We start from the raw sequence: 23,946 nt of genomic DNA on the forward strand, positions 1-23,946 counted from the left end.
TTTTACAAGACAAATGAAAACATTTCCCAGTTAAACCCCGCAGCTAGTGCGCAAATCGGGGCTAAGTTATTAGTGAAACTGACCATAGTCAACCCTAGGGGCTTCAAAGACAGGCTGGCAGCAGGGTCAGGTGTAGCCTTGTGGGGCTGGCAACAGGGCCAGGCGGTGCCTTGGGCCACCGGAGGGGCTGGCAACAGGGCTGGGGGTCGCCTTGGCCCAAAGGAGACAGCAGCTGTTGGATTGGAAAGCCAACGTTGCAGCAACCGGCTCAATGGAACCTCCATGGGAAGGGGCATTTTATCAAGTGCGAGGAGCAAGCAACGGGAGAAGGGGTCAGCTGTCCTGGCTCACTGGCGGCGTCCGGGAGGCATCTGACCTCTGTCAGAAACGGGAGTGAGGTTTGGGGTTCTTTTGGGGGCTGGGATGATAGATTTGGGGATCATATATTTTGGAGGAAGGGTAAGGTAGCGCCAGAGGGGGCACCCTTAAGAATTGGCCAGGAACTTGAACTTGGGGAGGAGGTTGAGGATTCTAAACTCCTCTTCCTATCAGGGAATGGGATCCTGAGAGTGAAGAATCACCGGGAGCAACTGGCCATTCCAACCAGAGGAACTAGCCCTTGCTGCCACCCTCCAGGGAAGTCATACATAAACCCCCCCCCCCCCACACAGATAGGCATGCAGAGGGGCATGAACTGCTTCGGCTGGACATTGGTTCTCAAACTCTCCAAGGGGAGGTACTGATGGGAGTGGCTGCGCTGGCCTCCAGATCTGACTCCCTTGCCCTTTAGCTCCTCCCAAAAGACCTGGCTACCGCGGTGCAGCTTTACCGGCTCACGCCAAGATTCACACACGCAAGTAACATGCAGATCTTAGGAGGAGGAAAGTGCCGAAACTTGCCAGGTGGGAAAGACAGACGGGAGGGCGCCGGTGAAGGGGCTCGGGGCAGATCGGCCCCTCCGACTCTGCCCTGACCAGGAAGGTGCTTCCAGAGGAAGGTTGTCGGGCTAGTAGGCGCACGTCTCCCAAATTCCTGCCTCCCCACAGCCCAGCCCAGCGCTGCAACCCAACCCCGTATCCCCAGGCGGTGGAAACTCCACTCTGGGTGCTTTGGTTCTCTGTTGGGCTGGATCCAGTGGAGAATTAAATGCCTCCCTTGGGTTGCCAGCTCCAGGCCGGGAGTTTCCTGGAGCATTGAAATTCAAACCTATGGAAGAGAGGGGAGAGTTATAGGACCTCAGGAGAGTCTCCGCTGCCATTTTCCAGCGGAACTTTGGTCCGGGTTGTTATGATTTATTTATTCGATTTAACATCCCACCCCTTTGCCTGCCGGACAAACAACTCTCTGGAGATCTGCTACTTGGATTTTGGTAGGATTTCTGAGATTGACCCCTTCCCTCCCCCTCTCACACAGGCAACAGAGCCAGCCTTAATCGCCGCTTCCGCTGCAAAATAAAGGGCCAGCTTTCAATTTGGTGGGGAATTGGGGTGCCGCGGTTTCCGGCTGTATGGTCGCGAAATGAAAGCAGCATTCTCTCCTGACGTTTCGCCTGCATCTGTGGCTGGAGGGGGAATTCTTTCTCTGCAGAATCTCTCCCATCCAGACTGCCCTTTAAGGATATATTTTTTTAAAAAAATACGAAGTCTGGCCTGAGATATCCTGCAAGTTCGATAAGGCTGCTTCGGAGCATGAACGGCGATTCCACATTGCCCCCACCCGGCAAAGCCTGATGATCTTTCTTGGCAGAAAAAAAAATTAGACCTAAGAAAAGCAAAAAGTAAAGTCACTATACACAGCTGGGTGACCACAGTATTGTTATTGTTTCAATGTTTGTACTGGTATATTTGGATTTTAAGATGTTTTATGATTGTTATTATAATTTGTGTTGTGACCAGCCCTTGGCCTTCCGGGTTAGGGTGGGATAGAAATCAAATCAATCAATCAATCAGTCAATCAGTCAATCAATCAATCAATCAATCAATCAGCCCTATTTGATAGCCATCCAGAGCAACTCGTTGGCCACTGCATGGAGTAGGATGCTCAAATGGTGATCTACTGGTCCAACACTGCAAGGCACGGTGTGTTAAGATGGTCCAGGCCTCAAAGTTCCTTCTAGGATTCAAGCTCTTGTCTTTCAAGCCCAGTACTTCCCACTCTGAAGTAGCGACAGGCCTTCAGTGTCAATTTGTCATTTGGTTTTATTCATTTGCACCCCTCCTTCCACCCAAAGTAGCTGACGCAATCCTCCTGTCCTCCACTCTTTCTTCGCAACCATCCTGTGAAGTAGGCTAGGCTACGCGTGTGTTGCCCACAGCTGCCATGGCATGGCGGGGGATTCAAACCGGGGTCCCATAAAGCAAGAGGCCTGTATTTTTACAAGCCTTTGTGGAATTTGACCCGCAGTCCCCGGAGGACTCAACCCCATGTTAAGATTTCTTCTGCTTTTACTTTATTTGCTTTGCAAATGCAGACGCTGGGATGACTTTATCAAGACCGGGGAGAGCACTTCGCTGCCCCTCCAGCTGTTTTAACTGGAAACAGCCACCCCCATGCTGATTTTAAACCTGCTGGGGGAAACTTGCAGGCATGCTTATCTGGTTCTCCAGCAGGCATAGAAATATCTTGTGACGTATTGCCGGAAGCGCTTCTCACCGAATTGTTTTGGTGTTGGTTTCGGGAGCGGTTATTTAGTTAAGAGCTTCCACTTCCGCACCGTGGCTGGCATTCAGAGGATCTGATCTCGGGCAATTCTCTGATCCTCTGGAAGATGCCAGCCACAGATGCAGGCTAAAACGTCAGGAGAGAATGCTGCTAGAACACGGCCATACAGCCCGGAAACCACACAGCGCCCATCTTGGGGATGGCTTTTGTTTATGGCAGGCAGATGTGGGATCCAGCAGGTCCTCAGGGTTCTCGGTAGCAGCTTACTAATTATGCGCAAACGGAGAGGGGCTGCTCTGGCCGGGTGATTTTGCCACGGATTTTTGGCCTTTAGTGACTTTCTCCTCTCAGCAGAAGCCAGAACTTTGAAGTGTTCAGCGGAGGTGCACTGGCGCGGGCAGCCTGCTCTTTCGGCGCGGCATTCATTTCCCGCCTAAGGATCGGGCGCAGCGGCTGGGCGCCCTTGCCACAGCCCCGCCCCAGCAATGCCCCGCCTCGAATGCCTGGCCACGCTCGCCGCTACCAGCCCCATTGGATGCATTTACCACTGTTTGAATCCCACCACCATGGGAACCCGTTACTAAAATTTTTGGATCCCACCACTGATGGCAGGGGGTTGGATTTGATGGCCCTTGTGGCTTCTTCCAACTCTATGATTCTATGAATATCTTTCCCCAGAGCAAGAGTTTCACAAGACCAGGCCCCGCTAGCTGGACTGTCTTGTAGATTCTGGTTCTTTTCCAGATACTCTGAAACCATCTGAGTTCTCAACGATTTTATTGAAAAGAAACACAGAAACAAATAAACGGCTCTACTGGCAAATATAACCAGCTACCAGCATCACCTCTGCAGAGATCTGGCGTTTCAGACCTGGGCTCTGGAGATGCTCCCTCTCCAGCCCAGCTTGGGTTAGACTGAACTCTTTGTCACAAACTGTTCTCTCTTTAGAAAAAGCAGCCCCAGAGGCTGTGTTTGAAGAAGTAAAAAAAGGGAAAGGGAGGGGCGGGATCCCCCAGTAGTGGGTAAGAGCAGGTGCACTCTAATCTGGAGAACCAGGTTTGATTCCCCGCGCTGCCACTTGAGTTGTGGAGCCTTATCTGGGGAACTAGATTAGCCTGTGCAATCCAACACACACCAGCTGGGTGACCTTGGGCTGGTCACAGTTCTTTGGAGCTCTCTCAACTCCACCTACCTCACAGGGTATTTGTTGTGGGCGGGGGAAAAGGAGATCGTAAGCCCCTTGGAGTCTCCTACAGGAGAGAAGCGAGGTATAACCAAACTCTTCGTCTTTTGGTTAAATGTGGTGGGAATGAAACCTGGACTTCCCTTCATGTGCTGGTTCTGACCTGGCCAGAACATTGTAGGGGCCTTCCAGGCCCCGCCCCGCCCCACCCCACCTGACTATTTTAAATCTTGCCTGTTTGAGGGCTTTAATCTCCTTTGCAATTCTATCAGAGATTGACTTGCTCCAAGGCACTGGGAAGAACCAAGGTAATTTTGGGGAATTAAGAAGGAAAGCAAGGGGTTTTTATTAAAGTTGCCAACAGGTGATGACTAGAGATCTACTGTGATTATAACTATCCGCCAAGCAACGGATGTGACTTCCCCTGAAGAAAATGGCTTCTTTGAAAGGTGGACTCTATGGTATTATACCCCATTGAAGCCCCCCCAACTCCGCCTTCCTCAGGCCCCACCCAGTGGTGGGATCCAAAAATTTTAGTAACAGGTTCCCATGGTGGTGGGATTCAAACTGTGCATAGCCAATGGGGCTGGCTGGGCGGAAGGGCGGCCGGGCATGAAGGGGGCGGGCATTACAAGGGCTGTGGCAAGCGACGCAGGCCGCCCTGGGCGGAAATCACGGCACGAAGCAGGCTGGCCACGCGACGCCTTCGGCACCTGCTAGACTGCTTCAAGTTCCCACGCTACTGCTGAGAGTGAGGGGCGTAACTATGACAAAAAATCACGGGTAAAAATCACCAATGAGTAACCCCCTCTCAGCACACACAAATAATTAGTAACCTACTCTCGGGAACCTGTGAGAACCTGCAGGATCCCACCTCTGGCCCCACCCCCCAAAAGCTCCTGGCATCTCGCAACGCACAGCAGCTGCCAATCCTATTTTTTTTTAACTGATGGGAGGTGAGCAGAGACAGAGTTTACTGTGAGTAATTCCAGAGGGGTACAAAATGCAAGACCCAGCTGCCTTGCGTGCTCCATTTCCAATCTCAAAATTGCCATTTATCCACAAAAGAGGAATCCAGCGTGAAGATGCCAAATCGGGATTTCATTCAGAGCTTTCATGCTGCCCCACCCCCAACCCACCGGAACAAGAACTTGGGAGTTTCTTAGTCATTGCAGGTATTAGCAATCTTGGCACCGCCTGGGACTTCCTATTCTTCCCAGATAGGAACCAGTTTAAAATAGCTAGCAAATGGTCTCAGTCCTTTTCCTGATAAGATCTGAAAGTGGATGATTACTTCTCAGCAGATGCTTTCCGCATTTCGCAGCCCTCTGCCTCCTGCCAATTGTGCCTTTGTTTTTATACCTCCAACTATGACTGCCTAGTTCAGGGGTTCACTCCATTTGCATGTAAAGAAGAAGGCCCTCAATCCACAAAAGCTTATGATAGGACAGAATAAAATCCTACAACCATAGAGTTGGAAGTAAGCACGTGGCTCCGGTTCAACACCTCCATTCATGTCCGGAAGCTCCGCCCACCCGTTTGTGGGTTTTAAAGCATTTTACTGTTTTTTGGTTTTGGCCTGCAGGGGCGCATTCTTTTCAGGCTAGCAGCACCAAACTGTCAGGGATTGTTTGGGGAATCTCCTGGATGATAAGCTATCCAGGTTTTGTGAAGTTTGGTCCAGGGGGTCCAAAGCTATGGACTCCCCAAAGGGTGCCCCATCTCTCCATTGTTTCCAATGGAGCTAATAGAAGATGGGGTTCACCTTTGAGGGTCCATAACTCTTTGGGACACCCCCACCCAAACTTCACCAAACCTGGAGTGCACACCGTGAGTGGGCCTCTACTGATACCACCCAGGTTCTGTGAAGTTTGGTCCAGGAGTCCGTGCCATGACTCCCCAAAGGGGTGCCCCATCCTCCATTGTTTCTAATGGGGAGCTAATAGAAGATGGGGGCTACACCTTGAGGGTCCATAACTTTGACACTCTTGAATTAAATTTCAATTAAACCTGGGAGGTATCATCAGGATAGTCTCTGATTGATACAACTCAGGTTTCCAGGAAGTTTGTTCAAGAGGTCCGCTATGGACTCCTAAAGGGGTGCTCCCATTCCTCCATTGCTTCCAATGGGAGCTAATAGGAGATGGGGGTTGAGCACCTTTGAGGGGTCCATAACTTTGACCCCTGAACCAAACTTCACTAGTCCTTGGTGGTATCATTAGAGAGTCTCCTCAAAGATAATTCTAAAAAGTTTGGTGCTGCTAGCTATCAATTGCACCCTTGGACACAGCAGGCACCCCCCAAATTTCTAGATTCTCCTTTTTTAATTCTCCTTCGCATGGGATTTAAAGGAGAACATGAGGTCCTCAGTCAGGGCAAGGTACATTTGGATTTATATCCCCCCCCTCCTGTAGGAGACTCCAAAGGAGCTTACAATCTCTTTGCCCTTCCCCGGCCAAACAAAACACCCTGTGAGGGAAAATTGAGAGAGCTCCTAAAAGCTGTGACTAAATTAAGGTCACCCAGCTGGCCTGTAATTCCCCAGATAAGCCTCCACAGCTCATGGGCAGAAGAAAGGAATCAAACCTGGTTCCTCCAGATTAGAATGCTCCTGCTTTTAACCACTACTACATTGAAAGTGATGCTGTTTCAGGGTGGATAATTAATTCTTAAAATAGCATCACTACTTTCTAAATGCAATAGCGACCAGGAATTCCCAGACTTTCCCTTTGCTGCGGATTTAAAAGAGCAGGCCTGGGGCCCCAGTTTAAACACCAGCTGGAAAATGATGCTGTTTGGGGGGTGGATTCCAGCATCACAGCGCTGCCGGGCCTGGGGATTTTGCACCGGCTCCATTTTTCCTCTCGGGCAGGAACTGCCAGCTGGTAAAGGGTGAGGCAGGCTGTGAGGCCTGCCATCCCCAGCCTTGGAGCTCCTTTTATGAGCGCAGTCAGCGGGGTCAGGGGGGAAAGGGCCATGCCCCAGTGGTGTGGGTGTGGCCCCACCCCTTAACCCCCCCCCCCCCCATAAAAAAATCTATACCTACGCCCCTGGCTTTTCATCTCTAGTCCTCAAGCCCCTGCTCATGGACCCAAAACTCCCCATTTCCTTCAACCCCAATTCTCATTCAAATGCACGGGAGCGCCTAAAAGCCCTAATGTTGCTTTTGGTGTGTCCTGTTTTTAAGTGGGACCTCACGGCTTCTCGGGCCTTCTACCAAGCATCCAGTGCCGTAATCTGACTGCATCGGTCGATCGGAGGACGGAGAGTTTCCCACCAAACCCCAAAAATATTGGGTGTTGGTTCTGTGCCCATTAACATTGGAGCCAATTCTATCATGAACTGTGGACGATGCATTCTTTGCAGGAATCGTAGCTCGTACTGGAGCAATGCTCAGTCTAGCTCGTAAAATAATATGGAAATATCATGTCCTCAGAAGCTGCAAGCCACCAAAGTTGAGAGCCAGCATGGAAGGGTCAAGAGCAGCAGATTCTGCCCGAGACCGCCTGACTCCTCGCCTCCATGAAGTTTGCTGGCGTCCCTGATCGGGTCCCAGCCCTTCAGAACTCTCTCAGCCCCACCTGCCTCACAAGGGGTCTGTTGTGGGGCGGGGAAAGGAAGGAGCTTGTAAGCAGAGTTGATACTCTTGAAAGGTAGAGAAAAGCCAGGTATAAAAGCCAAGCCGCCTTCTGAACGTGACGCCGGGCAAGAGATGCAGACGCGTAAAGCACCAAGGAAGTGGACACGGAAGTAAGGAATTATGCCTCTGGAAAAGGAGCAGCAGCTGCAAATTAATACAAGCTCTGCATATGGGGACCAGGTGTCTTCCACATGGCGCCCTCTGATGCCCACCAACAAAGTTCTACTGCTGTTTTAGAAAGTGAGCAAGGCGGTAGTAGCTTGCTGTGTGCAGGGTTGCGCACCCTATTCCACAGAGCTTCTGCCCAAAATGTGGAAGAGGCCGTCTGAGACGGACACATGTCAAAAGTCTTCATGACAAGTTTAGCAGGCTACTGAAGCCACTCATTTGCATCTGGGCTCAAACTCCACAGAAAGGGTCGGAGACCCCTGGCGCAGACGCATCCCAACACACACACACACACACACACACACACACACACACACACACACACACACACACACACACAGAGAGAGAGAGAGAGAGAGAGAGAGAGAGAGAGAGAGAGAGAGAGAGAGAGAACTGTCAGTCCCCCGCCTCTTGGTTTCTCCCTCGTGCCCGTGATCCATCAGACTTGCGGTGGTCCAACGTCTGCAGCAGCCACACCAACCCCCACCCAGACTTCCTGCCACCCGTTTTGAAACCTCTCGCCCTGCACCTTCTGGGAACTCCTACTCCTGGGATCTCCCCCCCCCCCATCTCGTGAGCGAGGAAGGGCGAAGGCGGAGCAGACAAAAGCAATCATGTAGCGCCTGAGTGGGGGAAATCACAGCAGGATGCATTAAGCAGAGGAGTAGTGGTGAAGAGCTAGGTGCCCTCTAATCTGCAGGAACCGGGTTTGATTCCCAGCTCTGCCGCCTGAGCTGTGGAGGCTTCTCTGGGGAATTCAGACAGCCTGTGCACTCCCACACACGCCAGCTGGGTGACCTTTGGGCTAGTCACCGAGCTCTCTCAGCCCCACCCACCCTACAGGGTGCTTGTTGGGGAGGGAAGGGCAAGGAGATTGTCAGCTCCCTTTGAGTCTCCTGCAGGAGAGAAAGGGGATATAGGACCAAACTCCTCCTCCTCCTTCTTCTTCGGGTGGAAGGGGCTGGGAGCTCAAAAACTGGCTCCTGGATTCTTTGGATCTCAGGGGTGGGGGTGGGGGTAGGGGTGGGGGTAGGGGTGGGAGGCCGACCATAACCCATCAGTGGTTGGCAGCCCGTTGATGCTCTCCTTTTCTTTCAAGAGACAAAGCAGGGAAGTGGAGACACGCCAAAACGATTCTCCTGGCTTCCTTTCACGGTGCCCTGGTCTGATGGTAGATTGGGGTTTGCCAACTCCGGGCTGGGGGTGGGACCTGAGGTTTGAGACAAGGAGGGACCTCAGCGGGGTACGACCAGTGGTGGGATTTAGCCTATTCGCACCTATTCGGTAAAACCGGTAGCTTTTTTTTTTCTCCAGTTCAGAGAACGGTTGCAATCCCACCACTGAGTCCCTTCGGCAACGGTGGTCAAATTATTTGAATCCTACCACTGGGTACGACGCCCTAGAACTCACCCTACAAAACAGTTGTTTGCTTCTGGGGGGCTGATATCTGTCGCCCGGGGGTGATCTCCAGCCATCAGCTGGAGGTTGACAACCCAATATTCAAGGTCATTTCCTTAACATCCTAATTAAGTGAGCGCTTAAGCTGTCGCAATTTTCGGTCCCAACGCTTTATGGACTCAGTCCCTCATATCCTGCTTACTGTTCATGTATAATGATATTAGAACCCATCTGGGAGCTTTACTACCTCTAGAATTTATGTTTCTCTCTCAGACAAACTAAATGTCTAAGCTATTGAACAGCCCTCATGTAGAAACTTCTGAAGCAGTGGCTACATTTTTAATCCATGTTCTGGCTATGATAAGATAACAATATCCTGTTTTTGTATTTGGAATGTATGGTACTTCTGGTTTATGCCTAATAAAGGTTTTTGGATTGGATTGGATTGGATTGGACAACCCAATAGTAGATTCAGGCCAAACGATGTTATGGAACTGTAGTCCATAACATCTGGAGGGCCGCGAGTTTGACACCTATGTCTTAGAGCCTCAGGGTAAATAGCGTATTCGAAGAAATACATTAAGAAGAAGAAGAGCTGTGGAGGAGGGTGGCCAAGGAAGTGTAGCAAGGAAGGAACAGGGGAAAGGGGGGGGGGGGGGGAGGATACCATCTGCCGGCCTTCCCTCCCCTCTCAGTAGATTCAGGCCAAATTGGGGGGGGGGGGGGAAGGATACCATCTGCCGGCCTTCCCTCTCCTCTCAATTAGTCCCTGTTATCCCAAATGGTTTAGCATAGAAATCATGAGCTTGGAAGTTTCTCATCCAAGAACTGGAGTTGCCAACCTCCCAGGAGGCCTCCTAGAATTACACCGCATATCCAGCCTAGTTCCTCTGGGGAGAGAACTGGAATCTTTGGAAGACAGCCTCCACGATATACCATAAGATGAGGGCTGTCAAACGTATTTGTTACAAGGGCTGGTTTAGCCATAATGTTGATACTTAACGTTAGACTTTAAGGGACCCCAGGTAGAAGAAGAAGAGTTGGATTTATATCCCCCCTTTCTCTTCTGCAAAGAGACTCAAAGGGGCTGACAATCTCCTTTCCCTTCCCCCCTCACAACAAACACCCTGTGAGGTAGGTGGGGCTGAGAGAGCTCCGAAGAACTGCGAAAAGCCCAAGGTCACCCAGCTGGCATGTGTGGGAGTGCACAGGCTAATCTAGTTCCCCAGATAAGCCTCCACAGCTCAAGTGGCAGAGCGGGGAATCAAACCCGGTTCTCCAGATTAGAGGGCACTTGCTCTTAACCACTACTACACCACTGCTGCTTCTAGGTAGGGGGAAAGAATGCTGGCATTTAATGTTTATAGTTTTGTATTGCTTTTATCATGTTTATATATGTCAGCTGCCTCAAGTCCCTTGGGTAGAAATGCAATCAATCAATCAATCAATCACATTAACGTGACCTGGTTGGGTCTGCCCCTGGGCAGAGCGCTGCGGGGGGGCTACCCTAGTTCACAGGGCTCACTCCAGATCGTGAGGGGACTGGGTTCCCTAGCTGGTTCACGCTTGGGATGGCGCCTCTCTGAAGGGACCTTTCAGATCTTGGCCCAGATTCTCACTCCTGCCGTGGATCCTAGGCAACATCCCACCCCAGATTTCTCCTCCACAGCTCTTCTTCTTCTTAACGTATTTCTCTGGACACGCTTATTTACCCTGAGGTTTCGAAAGATGGTACAGTGGATCATAAAGCCCTTATCATCCCCTGCCAGCAATGTGCTGGCAGGGATGATGGGGAACTGTAGTCCATGACATCTGAGTGGGTCACAGCTCTGGACACCTGTGCTCTAAGACACGACACACTTCCCCTTTTACAAAAAATCCAGCTCGCAGGTCACTTTTCTGTGCACTACCGAGAAGCCAAAAAGACATGGACAGATTTATGGAGGAGAAGTTGATCTCTGGCTCCCAATCTTGATCCTCCTTGATCTGTGATTGCAAATGCCTTAACAGACCAGGTGCTCGGGAGCAGCAGCCGCGAGAAGGCCATTGCTTTCTACATCCTGGCATGAGCTCCCCAAAGGCACCTGGTGGGCCACTGCGAGGCAGCAGAGCTGGACTAGATGGACTCTGGTCTGATCCAGCTGGCTTGTTCTTATGTTCTTATGTTCTTAGTGCCAGAGTGGGCACCCCTTTAAGAAAACGCTTTAGTGGTATCTTAAAAGGATTTCACTGCTTGGGGGATTAGAGCTCCTTTTTGACGCTGCAACGAAATCGAATGAGTTTCTGGAAAGTTCTGCTTTGTTTGATTCTGCTGCAAGAGACCAGCTCTGGAATTATTCCTTCAGCAAGCTTGCAGCCTTCACCCACTTCCTTATCTTCAGCCCTGTTCCCTCCTCTTTTCTGCACTACGGGGAAATGACACTGGTATAACCAGCGGCAAGATTCTTGGAAGGATGACTAGTTCAAAACTCTCGAAAATGGCTGGCGGGTGATTCATCGCCCTTCTCCCCCTACCATGAATGAAAAAAACGTAGGAAAAAGAGAACGCTGGCATGCCCCCTGCTGGCGTAGTTGAGAATTGCCTTCCTTTGCTGACCACCCTCAGATGCCTGCCAGCCAGCCCTCAGGCCTTTCACAGGCCAGCCCAGATCTTGAAACCCACAAGCGGAGCCCCAGAGCGTGCCTGCCGAGCCGACAGGGGCTGTGACTCTGAAGGTGCGACCCACAGCTCAGCCGTCCACTTCCATCATCACACTAAGACGTTGCCCTTAACCCAGCCTGCTTTCTTATGCGCCTTCTGGTTCCTTGCGCTTTACGAGGGCTCTCCTGGTAGTACCGTTCTGTTTGGCAAAGGGGGAAATGAGATAGAGGTGGACGGAACCAGAGCTAAGAGGAGGCAACCCACCTGTGCTGGGAGTATAACGTTCTCAGCACGACTTATGGCTGCAGGGTGGCCATGAATCCACGGTCACTCTGGTAAGGTGCTTCTCTAAAATGCACATAGTGTGGCAGTGGTTAAAAGTAGACATTCTAATCTGGAGAGCCGGGTTTGATTCCCCACTCCTCCACACGAGTTTGACTCTTTATCTGGTGAACCAAATGTAGCTCCAAGACTCCTCATTCTCCTGCCGGGTGACTCCGGCTAGTCAATGAATTCCCTCTCAGTAGCCCCACCTACCTCACCAGGTGTCTGTTGTAGGGAGAGGGAGGGAAAGGAGTTTGTACACCACCTTGAGTCTCCTCACAGGAGAGAAAGGTGGGGTATAAATCCAAACTCTTCTTCTTAATGTATTTCTTTGAATGCGCTATTTACCCTGAGGCTCTAAGACATGACAATATCCCCCCCCCCCTTTTATAAAATCCAGTTTCCGAGGTCACCTTTCTGTGTGACCGAGAAGCCAAAAAGACGTGGACGGTGTCATTTCGCCATTATTGCCTCTGCATAGCAACCCCAGACTTCCTTGGTGGTCTCCCGTACAAGTCCTAAACAGGACCGACACGGCTTAGCTTTCAAGAGTTGGCAAGATCAGGCTACCCTGGCCGTGCATCCATTTATAGACCGCTGCTCGCCTATTTCGTGGCAGTTCACAGTCCCAAATGGAGCGATCTATTCACACCCCCTTTTTTGCCCGGGATGGGAAATGTATCAGCTTCCAGGCCCAGCAGCCTGAGGCGGCCCAGTCTCCAAGGGCCACTCCCCGCATTGTGATGCTTGCAGATCTGAACACAACAAGCAGCCCAGCCCCAACCATTCATGAACTGTCCTGAAATTTTAAGGAAGCCCCAGTCTTTTCAATGGGGCACGGGCCAGAGAATGCCCTACTGGGCTGGATCTGTCTGTCAGTGGGAGGCTCTGACCCTTCGGGGCTCAATCTTAGAGTCAGCTGCAGCCGCTCGACACCTGGGCACTAACTCCTGGGCATACACACCCTGGTCTGGGGACTGCGTCTCCAAAGAGCTTTACGTCCAGCAAACGACAACTTCCTGGTGATCCCTGGCCTGAAATCAGTTCGACTGAACTTCACCAACTTGGTGGAATGCTCTGTGAAAATGGGATCTATACAGTTCCGCAGGGCCTGCAAGACAGCTACTCTGCAAGACTTCTGGTGGAGGACAACAGGGACCGACCTTCCTTCCTTCCTTCCTTCCTTCCTTCCTTCCTTCCTTCCTTCCTTCCTTCCTTCCTTCCTTCCTTCCTTCCTTCCTTCCTTCCTTCCTTCCTTCCTTCCTTCCTTCCTTCCTTCCTTCCTTCCTTCTTCCTTTCATGTCCTTCCTCTCCCATTCCATGTCTTTCTTTCCCTTTGGACCAGTACGAATCGGGGTTCATAAATATATTTTTTAAAATTACTCTCCCCTGAAATGGTTTTATGGTGCTTGCATTGCAGAAACATGTGACTTTTCATGGGATTTTACTACACTTATTAGGTTGCTGTTATACGATGTCTGAGCCTATCTGGGGAAGGGCACCTCCTAAATCAAATGACTGTACATAGAGATCTATATTCCACAATGTAATAACCCAAGTCCCTGCAGGATCAGACCAGTAGCCCATTTTGGCTGGCCAACCAGTTGTCCTGGAGGGGGAAGTAGGCAGCGTACAGAGGCCAAGACCCTCTCCTACTGTTGCCTCCGACCACTGGATTCACAGGTTGACTGCTTCCAGAGGTGGAGGTTCTTAAGGCGAAGTGGGTGAGGCCCCGATGGACTGATCTTCAGGGAAATCTGGGAGCCTGATCCACTGCTGGAGCCCATCAAAATGCCTCCCCTAACTCCAGCCAGTGAGTCCTTGGCTCCTTAGAGATTCTTCCGCCCCCTTCCCCAAGTCGCCATCGCTCCCCAGTCATGACTTGGAGGCCTGGATTTGCCTGCCCCAGGAAGGCAACACAAAAGAGCCCCTCCTGTCTTTCCCTGAGTTCACAAGGAGAAGCCAGGTGGAGCCCACCAGTGGCAAAAAGGCTTGGGGGGGGGGGGGGCTGAAAAAGGCACGCCGTGGAGTTTCACAGTTCTATCAGTAGGTGGCGCTCTTTCCCCTGTTCCTCCCTCCCGCCCCTTTCCTCCCAGGGCTCAGCCTTGGGACCTCCGCTTCATATTTTCCCCATATTTGGAGAACTGCGTTTCTTTGGGTTTTTTAAATAACCAGACAGACCCTCCCCAGGGCCCTGGGGGAAGGGGAGAAAGGCGTCCACAGAAGCAGGGCACCCTGGGGTGGGGTGGAATGGGGAGGGCTACCGGGGAGGGGCAGCTTCACTGGGTTGAGAAGCAGGGAAGGGGGTGTCAGCCGGGAGGGTCAAATTGAGGCCAGTGGGGCAATTTTTGACTCTGGGATGAGAAAACCCAGCCTCGTGGTAAGTGGTGCCCAGCATTAGCTTCTCAGCACCTAGGAGCAGTGGTGGCTAACCTTTGGCACCTAGATGTTATGGACTAATTCTATCAGTCCTTCCAGCATGGGCTGATTGGCCATGCTGGCAGGGGCTGATGGGAATTGTAGTCCATAACATCTGGAGTGCCAAAGGTTCGCCACCACGGATCTAGAGTATTTTTCACACAGCCATTCCAAGAACTCGTGGAGCGTACAACATGATCGCACTGGGAGAGAATGTGACAGGCTCGAGGTTCCCAGGTGCCCCCATGGCAAAACAGGAATTTGAACCCGGGTCTTTCTGATCCTAGTCTAACTCTCTAACCCAGTGGTGGCGAACCTATGGCAGGGGTGCCAGAGGTGGCACTCAGAGCCCTCTCTGTGGGCACCCGCAAACAGAGTTCATCATGGGGGGGGGAATTGCCCCCCCACACACACACACACATCTAGGCTGGCCTGGGCCGCTGGGCTCAATTATTAGCATTAAACCTAAGACCTAGTTTTGGGGAAGCAGTGTAGGTAACCCTGTTAAGCGCCGTTAAACCCCACTAATTTTCATGCAAAGAACTAAAGCACAATCCCTTACCTAGGAGTAAGCTCGGTTGCTGGCAATGGGGCTTGCTTCTGAGTAAACCTCCTGTGGGTCATGATTCAATTCACCAAGAGTTGCATGAAAGTTGCTTCCAAAGCAGCCAACAGCTCACCAAGCTTACCCCGAGTAACGACTTTTGAGCCAACTGTTTTTTTTCTAAACTGAAACCAGTATTCAGTTAAATTGCTGTGTTGTACTTTTATGAAGTAAATAAGTGGGCTTTGGTTTGCGATTTGGGCACTCGGTCTCGAAAAGGTTCGCCATCACTGCTCTAACCACTATACAGTGCTGGCCTTGTCCCTCCTGTAAATAGGGTGGGGGGTGGGGGTGGAGGCAGAGGGAGCAATCTGTTCTTCCACTTTTTCATTAACCTCAATTTATTTTATTTCCTTCCTTTTTACCCCCACCCCCACCCCCCCATTTCTTTCAAATGGGAACCCAAACCAGCTTCCATCATTCTCTATGCCTCCATTTTATTCTCACAACAGCCCTGCGAGGTAGGTTAGGCTGAGAGGGTGGGACTGGTCCCAAGTCACCCAGCAAGCTTCCACAGGTCCAAGTCTCCGACAGACACCACAGAGCTGTGGCACAGCACTCACCCAGGAGTTGTCTCTCGAGGCTCAGGTACCCGGATGAGCATCCTCCCCAGGTCTTCAGTCCCACTCGGTAAAGCCCATTAAAGAATGTGCGGAGAGTTCCAGCTGACTGGACACGCCCTGAAGATGGCACCGAGAGACTCTGGGCCCAGGTGAGCCAGAATTTGCCAAATGTTAGAAAGTGCAGCACATTCTGCTTCATTGCAGCACAAAGCAGACGGGGAGGATGTTCCGCCTTGTAGGACAGTCTGAGCAAACTGCTAGTAGCAGCTACTGTGAGGACGGAGCCTGGAAGGCGTCCCCAACTTTTCTAGATGTGCCTGGAGTGTCTGGGGCCGACGGACGAGCATCTGGAATCCCGTGTCTGAGCTAACAAGCAGCCCTCTCCCTTCTCTGCCCCCTTCCGAGCCAAACCCCTCTAAACGGCACCGATGAAAGAACCGCTTCCTCTCAGTGTAAACGCGACCGTGCTGATTCACGCTGTGACAGTTTTGATTGTAGTGGTTGGGTACAAAAAGACCACACCCTGTCAAGGCGCAGCTGAGTCACAGTGGGACTTCTCAGGGGTTGGGTTCATTCATGGTTTCTCAGGGATAGCCCAGGACCATAATTCTACTGCCTCCTGCTACTTGGCCATGCTGGCAGAGGCTGATGGGAACTGTAGTTCCTGAACATCTGGAGGGCCATAGTTTGAAGACCTCTGCCGTAGGGTTTTCAAGGCAAGAGACTGCAGAGGTGGTTTGCCATTGGCTGCGTCCGCCCAGCAACCCTGGACTTATTTGATGGTCGCCCATCTAAGTACCAACCAGGGCCAACCCTGCTTAGCGTGCAAGATCTGGCAAGGTCAGGTTAACCGTCTTACTCCTGCGTAATTCATATAGGATAGCCACAGGGATTCACGCTGCAACGTGGCTTGTAAGACTGCCCTTCCGAAGGGACGGGCACGACATTTCACCTTCCCTAATTTGGCGCATGCAGGCAGGCATCGTGCATAGAAAGGAAGAAGAGCACTGGGAAAGAGAAAAGACGCTCTCTGTAATGAATGTGACCATGCGGCCAAACAGGTGGGGCTGAAGCTATATCTGTGCGTCAACATACCGCATTGCATGCTTAAGAGCCCGAGCTAACCCTAATACCAGTTTGCCCAGGAAGGATTCTGCCGTCCCAGGGTGGAAAACACCCTCGTTTAGCCGTCTGCTGATTAATTCAGACCCAAATTCAGTTCTGACTCACGATGGCAGCAGGTCAGAGGCCCTGATAGTCCTGCAGTGGCCTCTCTCTCTCTCTCTCTCTCTCTCTCTCTGCGAGTAGCCTATTTTGCAGGGTTGTTGTGAGAACAACTGTGCATTCCCCCCATAGATCCTTGTGGGGGGGGGGGGGCAGAGATATGAAGAGCGTCCCAAAATGTATGACAAGGACTTTCGAGGGTATTCAAGGGATGACAAATTGTATGCGTATCTCTGCTCCCATCACATCCACCATTTATGGCCGATGCTTATTTCATAAACCATCCCGAGCTCAGAAGCCTATCCGGGGCACAGTTACAAGCGCACGAGGGCACATCTCCTCGCCTATGGGAGGCTGAGAGGCAGTGTGCGCTGGGTCACGAAACCGAGCATAGAAGGAGAGCATTCCTTTGGGAATTATTTAGGCTGGACAGACTCTGTGACACGCCATTGTTCCCATGTTTAGGGCCCTTACAGAATGGCCAGTGAGTGGGTGCACCCAAGGCAACCCCCCCTTGTGACAATAAGGGGTGCCATTAAGGACTGTGGGTGGCAGGGGGGCAGACAGAGGAATCTGGACACACACACACACACACACACCTGAAACTTATTACAGCAAATGTCACTCCACTGAACAAGAGCTGTGGAAAAGGACAACCGCCTGCCAGCTTAATTTCCCCAGTGGGCTCAGCCCCACATCAAACAATGTGGGAAGGGTGGTTGAAGGCTGTTTTGGGGGCGCCCCGATCTCTCCCGATCCTAGGCTGATTCAAGACGTGGCCAAAAAAACAGCAGTGTGAAAATGGTGTGAAAACGGTGTAAGGATTTAAAAGGGCTTAAAGGTTTTACACCGCTTTCACTGCCACACCGGCTGTTTTTTGCCCATGGAATCGGCCCTAGGATGGACCTCCTGCCTATTCAAATGGAGGTGCAGGGGACTGCAAACGCGAGAGCCAAAACGAAGCCCTTAATCCCAGTTTAAATAATCTAGAGCTCTGGATCTGATGTTGTAAGGGTGCTGCCAAAATCCCAGGGGCAGGAGCTCAGACCGGGACACCCCCCCCCCCAATCTGGTGCATCTAAAGATGCCCAGCTTGTCCCCATATTGGCAAGGGGGTGAACACAGGAGGCCACGGGGGGATGTGCCCGGCTGGGGCCCAGAGTATCACCTGACCAGGTGTGTGCGTGCGTGCGTGCGTGCCCTGTATCATCCTGCCAAACACCAGAGGGGGATTTGGGTGCACTTTGGCACCTGACCAGGAGAGAGAAGTCCAGGAGGATGACTACTAATGGACTCAGAAGCTGTACTCCCATTTGACGAAATTTCCTTTTCGGGCTTGGCAGGGGATACACAGGTGGCCTCAGCCTCGGGATGCAAGATCTTGAATCCACGGGGCCCCAAGACCAGAGGCTTAGGGGCCACCCTCCTTGCTAGGGATGGTGCAACTAAGCAACATTTCAGCGAAAGTAGCATCTATTTGGGAAATCTTTCCCCACAGTTAGGTACCCCCCAGGGGCATATATAAGGCCCTCTTCGATTCTTATTCGAAGCATACAGTGCCCGCTCGGAAAAATCTACTGCGGTCTGCAGAGTTGGGGTTGTCACGTCGGACCAGGCCTGGATTCAAATTCCTGCTCATTCTTATAGCCAGCTAGATGACCTTGAGCTCTCTCTGTGTCACAATGGAACCTACCTCGTAGGGTTGTTGTGAGGCTAACATGGAGGGAAGGAAGGAAGGAAGGATGAAAAAGGGCGGGATCCTGACACTGCCCCCTCCTCATTCCACGCAGCACCCCCCATCCCGCACAGAAACGTCCTCGTGTCTATCTCCTGGCTCCCTCGAATTCCTTTAGGTCAAGCAACCTCCAGGTGGGATCTGGAGTTCTCTTGGGATTATAATAACCGACCTCCAGACGAGAGATCAGTTTCCCTGATGGCAGCTTTGGGAGGGGCCTTGAGCATTCCCACCCTCCCCCACATTTCCCTCCCCGGAGTTCCGCTGGAGCAAACGGCAACTTTGCAGAGGGGTCTCTGCGGGATCGAACCCCCCCCCCCCCCCCGAGTCTCCAGGCATGTCTCAACCCAGAGTTGGCAACCTCACCGCCTCCACCCCCCCTTCCTTCGCCCCTCTTCTCCCGCTTGGCGACCAGACCTCCCCCAGCCCCACAGTCCTCCCCAGCAGGGGGGGCGTTCTCCTCCCGGCTCCTGCCTTCCTCCCGCGCCGCCCGCGGTTGGTTCTCGCCCCTTCCCCAGCCCGGCCCCCTCCCCAGGTCTTCCTCGCTCTCTGCATCCTCTTCCTCCTCCCGCCGCCTGGCCCCCTCCTCACCTCTCCCGAAGGACCGGCTGTGCGGGGCTGGCTGGCTGGCTGAACCGACGGACGGACGGACGGACGGACGGGGAGGGGGGAGCTGCGACGGGCCGGTCAGTCTCGGGCCGGCTCTGGGCACGGACTGGCCGGGCTGCCGGGGCGGCGGGGAGGACACCGGCCGGGCGGGCGGGCGGCTCAGTTGCCTTAATTGGTAAAGAGCAGAGCCGAGGGGTGGGGGGTGGGGGTGGGGGCGGAGGGGGGGGTGGCAGCCGAGGGAGGAAGAGAGGGAGGAGGGACCCAGACGCCGCCCCCGCGATGAGCTCAGCGCCAGCGCACCCTGGGGGACAGCTCTGCCAACCCCCCCTCGTTGACCCCCCTCCAGCGCACCCTGGACAAGAGAGCTCTGCCCAACCCCCATTGACCCCCCCCCTCAGCGCACCCCGGGGGACAGCTCTGCCAACCCCCCCCCTTGACCCCCTCCAGCGCACCCTGGACAAGAGAGCTCTGCCCAACCCCCATTGACACCCCCCCAGCGCACCCCGGGGGACAGCTGAGGGGTCGGGCTGGGGGTCTCTTGAAAATGCAGGCAGCAGAGATGGGTTCCCCTCTGGAGGAGAAAGCTGCTTTGGGGGGTGTGTGTGTGTGTGTGTGTGTGTGTGTGACGAACATTCAGATCCCCGCTCTGCCATGAAAGTTGGGTGGGTGACTTTGGGCCTCTTAGCATGACCTACCTCACAAGGCTGTTGCAAAGATAACATGGAGGAGAAGAGGATATTCCAAGCCATGTGGGGGGCCTTGCTGGGGAGAAAAGTGGGTATCAATGTAGTGAGTTAACTAGTCAATTAATAAGTGTGGGATAGAGGGACAGATAGCGATGAAGTGGTTAGAGTTTTAGAACAGGATCTGGGAGACCCAGGTTCGAATCCTCCCTCTGCCATGGAGGGGCCCTGGGCCAGTGACTCTTCCTCAGTTTAAGCCTCATCGCAGCCTAATCTACCTCGCAGAGCTGTTGTATGGATAAAATGGAGGAGGGGACAAAGTTGCATGCCAGTTTGGGTCCCTCTGGGAAGAAGGACAGGTATAGATGTAGTAACTAATTTTGTTAGCTATATAATTAGCTAGTATGAGACAGACAGACAGACAGACAGACAGACAGACAGACAGTGTGGTGTAGGGTTTAGACTGTTGGACTAGCACCTGGGAGACCAGAGTTCGAATTCCCCTCTGCCACAGAAAGTTGTTTCGTTCACTTGGGCCAGACACACACTCTCAGCCTGACCTACTTCACAGGGTTGTTGTGCGGGGGAAATGGGCGTTGGGGAAAAGATATGAGCTGCTTTGAATTCCTACCGGAGAGAAAGTTAGGTATAAATGATGTAGGTAGGCAGGCAGGCCGAAAGGAAAGAAAGATTGATCGATCGGCTAATAGGTCCCCTTCACACATAACTGCGGGGCTAGGACGAAGAAGTGGCTGGCTAGATCCTCTTTGGTGGGCATTTGACTCATATCTCTTTCATCTGACTCAAGATGCCCCCTCCGTTCCATCGTCTCGGGATGGGAATGAATCATGGGCGTGGCAGGAAAGAGGTTAGCAAGTGTGGGTTGCTGGGGGTAGACGGCAGAGGCAGGCCAGTCCGGAAGTGGCAGGAAAGACGGAAGGGCAGGCTGTGTCTTGGGGGTGATAAGTGTCCAGGGGCCACGGCCACATCTGGAGCTGCCAAATGGCTGGCCCGGCTGATAAAAGACTTGGGAGGCTGCCTGTGATTCTTTTTTTAAAAAAACAACAACAAGTTATTGCGGGTCACAGATGCAATTCAAAGAACACAGAGTTATGGTGTGTGGGTTTAATGAAACCTTCCAGTATATGTGGATACACGCATCTGTTGGCTGCACATGCACAGAGGATAGGGTGGGGCTGGATTTCAGTCCAGTAGCACCTTAGAGGGCTAAGCCCTGAGCCCTTCGGGGATAGGGCGGTATACCAAGTTTAATAAATAACAACAACAACAACAACAACAACAACAACAACAATAATAATAATAATAATAATTAGTGCAGAGGTATCCAACTCTGGCGCTTGAGATGTTCATGGACTACAATTCCCATCAGTCCCTGCTGGCATGGCCAATTGGGGCTGATGGGAATTGTAGTCCATGAACATCTGAAGCACCAGAGTTGGACACCCCTGGCTTAGTGTATCTGAATGCATGCGGTTGGGGTGGTTTGCACTCTTATTTAAGAAGGCAGGAAAGCTGGTATTCAAGCGCAACCAGTGACTACATGCGCATGCGTGCATATATGTTACTGTCCAAACATCTGTCTTTAGTATAATTACTTGTGTCCACCTCAAATCCAGAACCTTGGTTTGCCTAAGAGCCAGTATGGTACAATGGCTACCGTGTCGGACGAAGATCTAGAAGGCTCAGGTTTGAATCCCCGCTCTGCAATGGAAGCTTAGCGGGAGACGTGAGGCCAGTCTCATGCATTCGACCTAAGCTTTACTGCAGGGGTGTTGCAGAATGAATGTAACTCTGTTGGCGAGAAAGGCAGGGTATCAGTGAAGTCAATAAATACATATCTACACATGGTACTCCCCCCCCCCTCTTAAACATAGGCCACAAGGCATCTGAAAACTGTTTTACTTTGTTGGTGGGAACCCCTGCTAATTTCCATGGCATATTGCTTCACGTGGGTCATATCAGCCATTTAAGCATGCAGTGCTTACCTTGTGGTTGTTTGCTTCGCTGTAGGGCTTTCCTGCGTGTTCATCGTTGCACAGAATATCCTCCCACAAAGGGCCCTAGCTGAGCTGATCTGCCAGTTTGACCAAACTTGTCGTTTCTGTGCCACCCCCATTTGGGGAAGTTTTCTGCCACCATTTTTCTTTCCCTGCTGTCTCTGGTCTAACGTTACTTCGCTAGACCAGAGGTAGGGAACCTTTAACACTCAAAGAGCCATTTGGACCCGTTTTCCACGGGAAAAGAAAACACTTGGAGCCGCAAATAATTTTTGACATTTAAAATAAAGATAACACTGTATATATATATTGGGGTTTTTTTACCTTTTACTCCGCTCATTCTGAGAAGCGCATGGATGCGTCCGCCCTGCTGCCTGCAGGGTGGGCAAGGATGGGGCCAGCGGCACCTCGCTGGCCGCCGGGAAAGCACCTGCCCCGCTCGAACGAGGCGGGCGAGAGGGGAAGCCCGCGCCGTGGCCCAGCTGGCCGCGGGCCATTGGGGCGCCCGCCCTGCTGCCTGCAGGGTGGGCAAGGATGAAGCCGGTGGCTCAGCCTCACTGGCCGCTGGGAAAGTGCCCACCCCGCTCGAACAGGGCGGGTGAGAGGGGAAGCCCACGGCGCGGCCCAGCCGACCGCGGGCAGTTGGTGTGCCCGCCCTGCTGCCTGCAGGGCGGGCAAGGATGGGGCCAGCGGCTTGGCTCATGGAGCCACAGTGCAAGGGCAGAAGAGCCGCATGCGGCTCTCGAGCCGCAGGTTCCCTACCCCTGCGCTAGACCATGTCAGTTCCAGCAACAGACCTTCACCGTTAAATGTTTAAAAAGAAAGGAATATATTATTGTCCCCCTGACCAAAACGCACAAGAGGATTCTGAGATGGAAAAAGAAATTAGAGAGGCCAACAAAAGCACAAGCATAGTGGTAATGGGTGATTTCAACTATTCCCAGATAAACTGGAAAAAGGCATGTTCAGGTCATAGTAAGGACAGAGCATTCCTGGATATGCTAAATGACTGTGGCTTAGAGAGCAGATGGTTGTGGAACCAACCAGGGGAGAGGTGATCCTAGATCTAATTCTATGTGGGACCCAGGACCTGGTATGGGAAGTCAGTGTTGTTGAGCCGATAGGGAACAGCGACCACAATGCTGTCACAGTATCTCTGCATGCGAGCAAGTGACAACTACTAATGTAATTACATTTGCCTTCAGAAAGGGAAATTTCTCAAAGATGAGAGGGATAGTGCGCAGGAAGCTGAAAGGGAAAATCAAGAGAGTCAAAACTGTCCAAGATGCTTGGAGGTTATTTAAAAACACAGTAATAAAGTCTCAGCTGGAATGTGTTCCGTTAGAAAAGGAAGCACCCAGTCCAAAAGAAAGCCATTATGGTTAACAAGGGAGGTTGAGGAAATTATCAGAAAAAAAGATGTCTTTTAGAAAATGGAAGTCCAGCTACTGATGAAGAATACGAGAAGGAACACAAATAGTGGCAAAAGAGAAGCAAGTTAGCTGTAAGGGAGGCAAAAAAGGGTTAAGAACATAAGAACATAAGAACAAGCCAGCTGGATCAGACCAGAGTCCATCTAGTCCAGCTCTCTGCTACTCGCAGTGGCCCACCAGGTGCCTTTGGGAGCTCACGTGCAGGATGTGAAAGCAATGGCCTTCTGCGGCTGTTGCTCCTGATCACCTGGTCTGTTAAGGCATTTGCAATCTGAGATCAAGGCAGATCAAGATTGGTAGCCATAAATTGACTTCTCCTCCATAAATCTGTCCAAGCCCCTTTTAAAGCTATCCAGGTTAGTGGCCATCACCACCTCCTTTGGCAGCATATTCCAAACACCAATCACACGTTGCGTGAAGAAGTGTTTCCTTTTATTAGTCCTAATTCTTCCCCCCAGCATTTTCAATGAATGCCCCCTGGTTCTAGTATTGTGAGAAAGAGAGAAAAATTTCTCTCTGTCGACATTTTCTACCCCATGCATAATTTTATAGACTTCGATCATATTCCCCCTCAGACGTCTCCTCTCCAAACTAAAGAGTCCCAAGCGCTGCATCCTCTCCTCATAAGGAAGGTGCTCCAATCC

General features: G+C 52.0%; 1 protein-coding gene across 1 annotated transcript in view; it reads right to left on the reverse strand.

The window, feature by feature from the left end:
• LOC125428004 (filamin-A-like) overlaps positions 1-19,307 on the reverse strand; it is a 157,813-nt gene extending 138,506 nt beyond the window's left edge. The window contains 1 exon segment of the mRNA XM_048487578.1: positions 19,151-19,307. The gene's annotated coding sequence lies outside the window, so the exon portion shown is untranslated.
• Positions 19,308-23,946: the final 4,639 nt, after the last annotated feature.

This window comes from Sphaerodactylus townsendi, linkage group LG03 (assembly GCF_021028975.2).
Source record: "Sphaerodactylus townsendi isolate TG3544 linkage group LG03, MPM_Stown_v2.3, whole genome shotgun sequence".
NCBI classification, from domain to species: Eukaryota; Metazoa; Chordata; class Lepidosauria; order Squamata; family Sphaerodactylidae; genus Sphaerodactylus; species Sphaerodactylus townsendi.